General features: G+C 28.7%; 1 protein-coding gene across 2 annotated transcripts in view; it reads left to right on the top strand.

The window, feature by feature from the left end:
* The first annotated feature begins 4,118 nt into the window (after positions 1 to 4,118).
* LOC148237287 (uncharacterized) overlaps positions 4,119 to 11,764 on the top strand; it is a 251,416-nt gene continuing 243,770 nt past the window's right edge. Inside the window, exon 1 of one of the 2 annotated variants that reach the window (XM_088205391.1) lies at positions 4,119 to 4,228. The gene's annotated coding sequence lies outside the window, so the exon portion shown is untranslated. The remainder of the gene's footprint in view (positions 4,229 to 11,764) is intronic. The other variant, XM_088205392.1, reaches the window with a different exon arrangement.

The raw sequence follows: 11,764 nt of genomic DNA, 5'->3' as shown, positions 1-11,764 counted from the left end.
GGACCACTACACAAAAACTGTTCAATTAAAATATTTATTTATTCATTAAAATTAAATTGCTTTAACGAGAGAAAGATATAAATAGATCAATGTGCAATTCTAAAATATTATGGAGCCAGATGGCGACAGACATGCAAATCGTCTAGTGTGGACGTCATGGCTCTAACGGGCATCAGAAGAAGATGCGATCACGATTCTCAAAAGAGTTTTGTAATTCTAAACTAGAGTTCTTCGAGAATAGTTTGATTATGAACAGAGCCCTTTAGTAACTTCATTAAGTGCTTAGCAATATACCATTTCTGTCAGTATCTCAATGCTAAAAAAAAAAAGCACTTGGATACAAGAACGGATATTAATCAAATATCCGTTTGTAAAGGTATCTCAAGAACCTTTTTCGATTAAAAGGAAATATTTGGTTATTCAGAGTTTCCAAATTATATATCTTGATTGAATATGAATGCTGTAATCTAAATAATTGTCATAGAGAACGTATTTAAGTGACGGATCGTAAAAGTAAAACGCGTTTCTCATAACAAAAAGATATTTTTTTCAGACGTCGTTTACGTGTAGAGAAAATCCCTACTTGCTTTAAAAAAGTATTTTAAGAACTCAAGTAAAAGTTTTTTTAAGCAAAACGTTTTCCCCGAGAGAGTAAGAATATTTAGTATATTTACTCAATTAAATACATCGTAAGTAATTTGATTCTGATATTTTTAATCACTAACGCATAATTCTGCACAAAACCAACAACTAAAGGAACATATATAAAAATCTATATATTTATATACTACGTATTTATATATACATATATAAAACTAGATTCAGATGTAAAGTGTTCGGCTGAACTTTATTTAAAATTGTATGATATTAGCTAGGCTAAGTTTCTTTGATGGTCAGTACTAAATAGCAAGTACAAGAAAAAGGAAGCGACTGAGCGAAAGGTGAAAAAGGTTCTTTGAAAATAAAACGGAAATTAGTAATATTTTGTGAACCGTCCACAGTTCATCACCTTTGCCCTCAAATGAGCAGCGCGTTTAGTGTTAATGAGATTTCAGAACGTTTTAAAATGTTTGATAATTCGGTGGTGGCATTTTTTGTAATAACTACGGTGACAAGATATCATCAAACACAGATAGATTTTCTTATCTTTTGCATAACTTATGGAACAGGTGCTTTCTTTTTAGTAATATAATTATCTGAACAGCAAACGATTTGAGACATACAACGTCAAGCTCTCAAAGGCGCTTTCGAATAAAACACAGGTCAACTGCACCATGTAGCGCCTCATTAAAAACACAGCGAGCAGATTTTGAAATAAACGCATTCGCCCGCTCATCTCAAGTCCATATAAATTATTGCAATATTTATTTTTGACAACTATTTGTATACATTTTGATCACTTATGCATTCATTAATTTTGCTCTTATGTTATTTTAATTGAGTTTTATTGTTTCAGCACCACTGTGAATTCGCTCTTAATGACTTTGTAATTCTGTTTATTTGTATATATTAAAACATTTTTTTCACTAAACTGTAATTTTCATAGCTATTTGCTATTAAAAATAAATATTTATAGCAAGAGTTTGAAATTGAGTTTCTTTTTTAATATCATCTATTATAATAATGATTGTCTTTTCAGTGATCTAGTTTTTATTACAAGTTAGTTGTACGTATTTTTATATCCTTATTGTTTCCGTTAGCTATAGTTAGAATCTGGACCAATCCTCCACGCTTATGTATCTGTTTATATCCCTAAAACTTTCTCCATGTACACAAACACACGGAGCGCATTGCACATGATTTATTGCTATGATAATATTCCCACACAGAAACATCTCTCCTGGGATATTTCCGGCGAATGTTGAGCCGCAAAGCCTTCGAAAAGAGGAAGAGGCCACTAGTACGTGGCCGCGAGTGGCAAAAGTGGGATTGTGTGTCGGACTCTTTCGCGAGAGGAACCTCTCTAGACTCTCTCCAGAGTCTGGGGAAAGAGTGTAGATGCACACGAGAAGAGGTGGCCGCAAGGCGCCGGGTGGCCGCACGGCCGACGGGATTTTTGCCAGGTGGGGGTAATTTATTCAGGTACGTATTCAATGGCAATATGTGATGTGGTGTACGTGGTTGCCATGGCGACCGGTGGCGGACTCGCAATCGCCCCGTTCTAGGTGATGGAAAGTCGGAAAACTTGGTTCTAAACCTTCAGCTCGAAAGGTTCTAAGTGATTAATGTTAGGGTTTATTTCACTACACCCTTATATTTACGAGTATATGAAGTGTTTCAGCTAGAAAGAAAATCTTTTAAATATCTCAGGGAAACGTTAGATATCTGACTATGTTATATTTTTTATTGCTAAAAAATAAATATAAATTAAAATAATGTTTATGATAATAATACCAAAAATGATAACTACTATATTGTAAGGGGATATTTAAATTATCTAGTTAGAAGCAGTGCTACATGAATTAATACATATTTATATTTTACAATATTATTTATTAAAAATAAAAATTCTTTTAATATTATTAGCGATTTATTTGCCAATCGAAATAACAAAAAAAAATGCATTGAAATACTTATTGCTTTTTAAATACACTTGCTTCGTTAAAGATTGTTTTAAAATAATACATTTTGTCGAAAACCATGAGGATGTTCAATAAATTAGGTTTATTAAAAATAATAAGTATTATATTAAAACTGAGAGTAGTAACGACCGCACAATGAAATATACACGGCGAGATAAAGGGTGACTCATCAATAAAAAAAATTAGCATAAAAATATTCAAGGTATAAGTTCTCAGAGATCAATAATCGCTCGATATAATATTTAGTGTACAATAAAACATACATTAAAAAAAATATTTACAGTAACAGATCTAGGTGTAATTTTAATTAATTTTGGAAAAGCTTTAATTACTCTTTTAAAACTAATTTTCAAGTTCTCCACCTACGTTTACTTAAAATTAACAAAAAATAGTTGAAGATCGTTTAGATTTAGATGAAGCATTCTTGTAGCTAATAGTAAAATAATTTTATATAATAATATCTATATTTAAGTCACAAGCGTGTTTTTTTAAGTTTCCTAACCGAAGCTTGGATATGTAATAATATGTAAATAATAAAAAAAATGAATAAAATAATTTTTTTTTTTAATTTTGAATATAAATTTTTAAATGTCACTAAACTTATTAAAACACAAGTTTCCGGGTGGCCCTTAATAAACAAATCCATTGTTACTTAATGGCCAAAAATATAATAACATATAAAAATCGACGATCACAATACATTGTATTTATACATAGTGGTATGCTTACTGTGAATAATGCTTATGGTCTTTAAAAAGTGTCGCAGTCAATGCTCACTTAATTCTTGGGTGTTCTGGAGTGTTTGTTTGTTTGTTTATTAACTTTGTTCAATTGACGCCTTAACAGCAATTAAAAGAGTAATTTATTTTCTTTGGACGGATTTTCTGCATGCTTTAGAACAATAAATCTAGCATTTGCTGTGACATAGATTTATAACTCTGCTTTCAATGGTCGTCTCGGTCAATTCAGCATAGCTCTACATAATGTGAGTTTGGATCTCTCGTTATTTCAAATCAGACTCAAAGATATGTTCAAGTGACAAATGTTAATTGAAGTCATAAAGGAAGTAATTGAGTATGCCAGTGTTCGGTCTTATACACAATCGAGAAATGAGGAAAGTTCTACACTGTTTTTGACTAGTGCAAATGATTCGGGAGGAACTAAACTCTTTGTTACTGTCTAATATTTTGGTGCGTGGAATGACGTAAAAATAAATTCAACATTTTGTACATTTCTCATTTGGAATCGATTTTTTAATTTGCTGGACACAAATTAAAACGTTTTATCGATATTTTAACAAGTCTTCAAGTATTAACACAACAGTTATGTGTGGTCCTGACACACTTTTTTTGTTTTAATATAATATTAAAATAATATTGATTTTGTTTATGTTTTATAAAAAATAATTCTGTACCTATTTTTATATGTATTGTCACAGGAAATAAAATAATATAAGAAAACTAATTAAAATATATTTAATCAGTTAGAACCTTTTTGCCCTACGTTTACTTCAGTAGCCATCCGTTGAAATTCGCCAGTCAGTCGCGAGCGTTGCTCCTGCACGCACGCCAGCACGAATCGTTTTTGACATTCGCGTCCGTCGCTTTTCACGGGTGCTACCTTTCAAACGCCACACCAACTTTTCGGTATGTTTAAAGAAAACTCTTTTAAAACTTGGACGAAAAGCGCTCTTTGACGACAATAATTATTATATCGCGCCATATCGAAATAACAACAACAACAAAAGTTGTCTCAACTTTTTCGCTTTCGTTTTAATTGACGCGAGGTGGACGTAAATATACGTCACGTTATAGTTATTTGTGTTTTTGTATAGACATATATTTTTCTTCGTGGCCCAAAATGTGATCCAATTAAGAAAATACTTTCGCAGCGAATGAAGATTGTTTTGCCGATACGACGACGTGATTTACGGTCGGTTAGAATTACACATTATGCTTCGCTGCGAAAATTTATTTAGTGGCTATACGATTCGATGCGATTAAGTGATTGGAATGCCTTATTCCGCCCCTAATTATTAATTGTGTTCATATATAACAAACGATAGAGTTATTGTGAATATGTATCACTTATATTCTCATAAATTATTAAGCATTTTAAGAATAGATTGTAATTTGTATAATATATTCTGAAAAATAATGCAGCTGTGATATGAATCTCTAAAGTCTCACCAACATATTATTTTTAAATATTGAGATTTAATTTTTTTCACAAAATGTTTATATTGTATTAATTTACAACCGATTAAAATGATAAACAAATTTTATATGTATTATTATTATTATTATCATACAATTTTTGGTAGCCAACTCAAAGTCAATATCGCAATACTGAAATTCAATATACGATTCTATGAGTTTTTATATTTTTTGTCATTGTTATCTTTCATATATAATTTTATATCAATATCTACAAACATTCGAGGGTTTTCGAAAAAAATAACAGTTTTAAAAAAAAACTGATATCAAAAATTAAATATACCAGATATACGTTTATAGATTTAATATGAAAAATTATTATTTTATGAAAAAAATATTAAAATTAAAAGTGTACAATTTTGTGGTTATTTTTTTGACATTTTTAAGAGAGACTTGTTATGTTAGCTATTTTTAAAGTACTCATTAACAAAACTTTCTACTTTATGTGAAGTTCCTTATTAGATTATTTGATTGAAATTTATTTTAGATAAAGTTTTTGACGTAGAATATTAATGCGTTATTTATATCCCTTTGTAAATTTATTCAATCATGTGGTATTACAATTTTTAAAAAACATACAATCAGATGTTCAATGAATATATTAAATAATAGGAGTTGCAAATTAGCTTTGTATAAAATTAAATGCAATAATCGTCACAAAATGTACTATAAATTTAACAATATTTTAAATATTTTATTCCATATGCAATTATCAAGATGAACTATTTAATATATTTTAATGCATTAGGTCTGCTAAAAAAAAATATACAGTTTTAAAACTCTTGTGAATAAATCTAAAACAGGTATTGATGCTGTTCAAACCGAAGCACAATGCGGTGTATGGCATTAAAATCTTCGCTCTTTTGTGTATACTCTACGCTTGGGTACAGTCTCATTTTCTGAGGAAACATTGGTCGAACACACTATTAATTTTATCTTGAAGAGCGATAAGGGTTCAGCTTATATATTTGTGTCTAATTGTATTTCGATCAATATACACATATACAAAAATTTTCGCGAGATATTTTAAATCCATGACCAGAGAGAGTATATAATGAAACACAGGATTTGAGAAAGGTTCTGTTATTCAAAGAACTCCAGCGCTGGTTTCTTAAAAATCGTATCGGTAATTTTTATATTTAAAACGACGTCGTTTCTGTAATTGATTAAAAAATATTGAAAAACACCGTTGAAGCTAATCCACAAACAGCTGTTCAGATGATTGGAGCAGACTTCTTTTGAAATCATTTCACTATATTTGTATGTCATAGAAAAGGTGGAAAAAATACAATTACCGCAGGAATTGCCGGAAAGGAGAAAACAGGAAGTCTGTTCTTAATTAGTTCTCAGTAACAATAGGAAACTATTCTTACGATGGATGAGATATGAATTTTGATTGTAAATCAGTAGAGATTAGGATGATAGTTATATAGAAAAACAGCTTAAAAAAGTCTTTAAACCAAATTTGCACTCAATTCAAAATTATGGTGATATTCTATAAATTAAACGAATCAGATTTTAAAATTTTGCTCATTTATATTACAATGATATTTTTACTACATAATCACTTTTTTGAACAATTAGACTTCTTTGAAATACAAAAGTCGATCATTCAAGTGAAAAGATAAAGGCCTTTGACGTTCTTACAACCTTTAAAAATATAGATAAGATATAAATTTATTATTAATCTTTAAAAAGAAATCATTTCTGTAAATAAACCATATTTTGCTTATTGAAATAAATTTTATTTCAAGTAAATGACTTTATATAAAACAATATATTAAACTTTTATTAAATCTGGCAGTCATTCATAAATATATGTATCATCTTAAACAGGCATAAGCTTTTTGATATTTAATATATTAAATTTTATTACATCTTATTATTAAGTAAATATTAAAATGCCTTACAAAGATGGAAATATATAGTAAGAATCTTAGTAAACAATCTCTATTCATTCATCATTTTATCAATAATTATTTTTACATCTCGATTCTCTGACGGTTCAATTTTGAGCGTCCAAGTTAAATAAGAATAACTACAAACGATACGATTAAATCTGTCGAGCGTTCATAAACGAGATCTAGATTCGTTTCCGTTTGATCCCGGTTAAAAATCCAGTTAATCTGAGCTCTGGAAAATTATTTATCGTCTGAAAAAGATAAAACGGGGTAAAACTGCGCCGCCGTCTATCCAATAACCACCGGAAGTGTACAAATTAAAAGCTCACAATAGACGCGCCCATTTTAATCCGAATCCCCTTTTGATGTAAATTTCAATACACATCCTTTGAGGTTTTAATTTAAACGCTAAACTCGCGACGAAGCGCTAACTCTCCGCTGGGAAAAAATAACCTCGACCAATATAAGTATCCCGCGGCGGAGAAATATGAGCACGATAAAAATGGTTCTGGTTTTTTATGTAGGCCGGTGGTAAAACCAACCCCTGTGGGTGGTTATGATTTTTTTGTCGCGGCTCCATTTCGTCCTAGATATCGGCGTTGTTAGGATGACGGTGGAAAAACGGGAAATGGTGAAAAATAATATGATAAATTTAAGGTTCAAAGTTAACGGTTGATTAACGCTTCGATATTAATTTCAGAAAAGCGTAACAAATATAAATGATATAACTTATAAATTTATTGTCGGAACAATAAAATAATCAACCATAAATCACTATTTATCTTTATTTTATATAAAAACAGAATTGCAATATTATTTCAGGTGTAACAAAATTAAAAAAATATAAATATCACATTTTAATGAACTATGAATGATAATTCTAAATCATTTTTCTATGCTGTTGTTATCTTTTAGCTCACGATTAAATCTGTAGATATTTGGCTAAGATGCTTTTTTATTATATTTCTTAAATAAAGATGAGCTTTGAAACAGTGGCTGATACCTGAAGTAACTGAACACTAGTGTCTTACAATTTATATTGTATCTGAGAGATCAGAATAAGTGATTAATACATAATTAAAATGCTCATCAATCATCACAGATTAAGTTTACTTAGATTCGCTTAATCTCACGGGTAAAATCATGATGAATAATTAAATTTATTCAGCTATTGAGAATTGTCCAATAATGAGCTACTTCTGCTTCTACTTCATGTTACTAAAAGTTTAACCAGATCTTCAGATATATATTGTTAAAGTTGCGTTAAGCATCTGGTATTTTTAATCTATTTCTATAACGTAAGAACAAGAGTTACCATATTTAAAATAATAAAAAAAAAATACTTTTATACATTTACTAAATTAATTGTTTTATACTCCATTACTAATTATACATATCAATACATTCGTTTACTATACTGAAAATACATATATAAACACAAACAAACAGCGAATAATTAATGATCCTCAACATTCGTAGCCGATTTTTGCGTTCGTCTGTAAGCGAGCATTTGTGCTATTTCACATATTGCTTTGTCAGCAAAAAATGGCTTTTCCCCAATTGAAATATGAAAAACAACACACAAATGATGCGGAAAATGGATTACGCCCTTGTTCTCTTCTCTTCCCACGCGAAAGTTATTTCCAATGGAATTTCCTCTACATCAACGAATCGAATGTATAAAAAAAACGTTTTCCTATATCATATAATATTCAATAATATATATATATATATATATATAATTTTAAATACCTATATTCATATTATTTATTATATCAATAAATCAAAATTTAATAAGAGATTAATAAAACGCCGCAAGATAATAAAATAAGTACATGTTATAATATTATATTTGTTAATTTAAAAAATAGAAATATGTTTTTTTAGTGTATTACAATATATTGTTAAAATGTTTATATGTTATTAAAATAATAAGCAAATTTAATAGCTTATGTACATTTTTTACCCGATATTTTTTATATTGTATATTATTTTAAATGTAATCTTGTTTTTTATTATTATAGATAATCGTATTATTTTGATTTGAAGCATTTTTATAATATTTTTTTAATTGTGTTTTATATTTTATTTGATAAACATATATCAATAAAATACATAAAATTCCGTTACATAATTATTTAAATATTTGCAATTATTAGACAGTAAATGCCATTAACTTTTATTTTTAAAATAAATTTGAAATAAAATTTAGATCGCAAACTAATAAAATAAAATTAATGTTAAAAAATGTTTAAGCCACTGACTTATTTTAAACAAGTCGAAAGCATTTTGGTATAAAATATTACTAGTAAAGATCTCTAAGATAAGTTAGGGATAGACGAATGTACAAAGAAAAGGCCCAGATATGGTGACGAAATTTAAATAATAAAATAGTAACTTTAAATGTGTTTAGAGACACAAAGAGAGACGAAAAGAACACGGATTTTCTTACTATTTTATTCAATATGATCTTAGTGAAATATCTAGGTAGCGGGTTAAATAAATATGTTACAATTTATATGCAGTTTAAAGATTAAATGACAAAATGCACAATTTTATGCAAACGGTATTGAATGTAAAAAAAACATTATTATTAATAATTTCCAATAAAAAAACATACAAAGCTCATATTTTTATAATAATAGTCTAAAGAAAAGATGTTGATTTAGCGCATAGTTCTTGCAAACCTTTCAATATGTATTTTTAAAACAACCTTAACTAATGGTGAGTGGGTTTAAATTTACCAATTAATCAATCCATGCTCTCTAATTAATTCCCCTTTATTTATAAAATGTAATTCAAAAAAATATTTTAACCTGTTTAAAAGCAGCATAATCAAAGCGTCAAATAAACATTTATCAGACACTCGGAATATTTGGTGCCGATTCTGACTGCGCGCTTGTTTAACTCTCAACTTTTAATAGTTATTTTTTATTACTAAATAGTACATATTGTTACATTTATTAACGTAGATATGTAATATTTATTAAATTGATTCCCCTCTGCAATTTTAAAAAAATATTTTAATTTTTAATCAATTATAATTTAATGAATTTCATTAATTAAAGAAATGATTTTATTTATTTTTTTTATACATCCTAATATATTGCTATTTATTTGTAAAAAAATTTACAGATGCAGCTACGAATTTATATAAAATAAATATAAAATACGCATAAATATTAAAAATATCAACTTTTACAAAAAATTTTACCAATATAGAATCGAGTTGGATATTCAATTTAATTTTTTTATTTTTTATTTTTATTAAATCTTCCATTGTAACCTGACAGGCGTAAGCACAATTCGTTACAACGGGAAAATCTGTACCAATTGCGGAAGTCAATCAGACATAATGAATACCTACAAGTAAGTATTAACCACTAGACTGAAAGTCTGGGAATCGGTGACATCTATATTATTGATTATAAATTAATATGTGCTATACAATTTATAAGCAATATATGTCACTGTAGCTTGAGCCGTTTTTTATTTATTAATAATACCGTATTTTTATAAATAAAAATTCGAGTGTCACAGCCGGGGCTTGAACCCGCAACTTCAGAGTTACTAATCTGAGACTTTTGGACTACTCCGTCATTAAATATACTTTTCAATAGCTGTTGTTAGGTTAACCAACCTAAATTAATTCATACACATATAAAGCGATTACAACGAATAACCCACACTCGTATCACGTACACATTTGCAGTAACCGTTCATATCTCTAAAATAGCTTTCAAAGCAAATCGTTATCAATACATTTCAGCCAAAACTATTGTAGCGCGCCGACTAACGCCTACACACATGCAAACAAATAAACAGTATATTCGATACGGTTATTATTATTGCTTCACAGTCCAAATCCTGCGGCATAGGACTTAGTCATTCAAAGGATGCAGCGGCGGATGCACAATATAGAAAATTAAGCGACGCGTCGCTTAACCGCTCGTCACGGGACTCGCTAATTGGATTTCAAAATACTCATTTGCTGTATTGGTATTAATAATGAAAATATACACAATTTGACAGTGAAATTACAATTTGAAGGGCGTATAATAAAAATGCATTATATGTATCAATCATGATCAATGATTATTTTACTTTTTAAATGAAGTTATTGTTTACAATTATATCAACCTCACAATGTTTGTTAATACTTGACTACTGTAGGGAATAATATAAAAATATTTATATATTTAAAAAAATGTTATTTACTTCTGAAGAAAATACCCGACAGAGCATTAAAAATGTATGCGATTCATTCTTAAATAATGATGTCGGATTTGGTAATCAAAAGGTTAATATAAAAGTAATTAATATACGATAGTTTTTTTTTCACACTCAATCTGTTTTTATCTGAAAATATGCAGCTGTAGATGCACAATATGTAAAATAAAGCGTTGGTCTTTAACGTCCGTCTCGGAACTCGCTAATTGGATTTCGAAATTCGCCTTTGCGGGCTTATTTTTTTTAAGAGAATTTCACGCGATTTGCATAATTTAAGAGGCAAGGAGGAAAGAATTTCTTTCATTTTTTTCCTCTTTCTTGTACTTCGACGCCCCTTCTTTCTATCTCTTTGCTAGCTGTTAGATAATATAGGGCTGTGGAAAAGTTTTGGAGGAACGAATCGTTGTGAAAATCGCGGGTAGGATAGGATATTCGCGATATCCATTTATTTAATTAATTCTTCTTTCGTAAAATTTATTATTCGCATAAAAATAAACACATATGTCATGGATATTGCACAAAAAATGTAAATATTATTTTTTATAATAAAAATATACATATTTTTATGTAGTAATAAAAGTTAATTGGTATATTGCTTTATTTATTTAATATAGAATTGTATTGAACTGGAAAAATATAAATGATATGATAAAAATATATACATATATGTTTTAAGAGAGTTAAAGCGACATTTTTGTGACTAGAGAAAAGTGTGAAAAAAAACTTTTGGAAATTCCAAAAATCGCATATTTAACAATTATCTATTTTAAACTGGATAGGGTAGTTATATTTAAATATATAAGAACCCAGAAATAGCGCTGATAAATGTTTATCG

Source organism: Plectrocnemia conspersa, unplaced genomic scaffold (assembly GCF_051122295.1).
Source record: "Plectrocnemia conspersa isolate PC_06_02 unplaced genomic scaffold, ASM5112229v1 ptg000002l, whole genome shotgun sequence".
In the NCBI taxonomy this organism is placed as follows: domain Eukaryota; kingdom Metazoa; phylum Arthropoda; class Insecta; order Trichoptera; family Polycentropodidae; genus Plectrocnemia; species Plectrocnemia conspersa.
The sequence above is the reverse complement of the archived record's forward strand: the minus strand, read 5'-3'. Positions and strand labels throughout refer to the sequence as shown.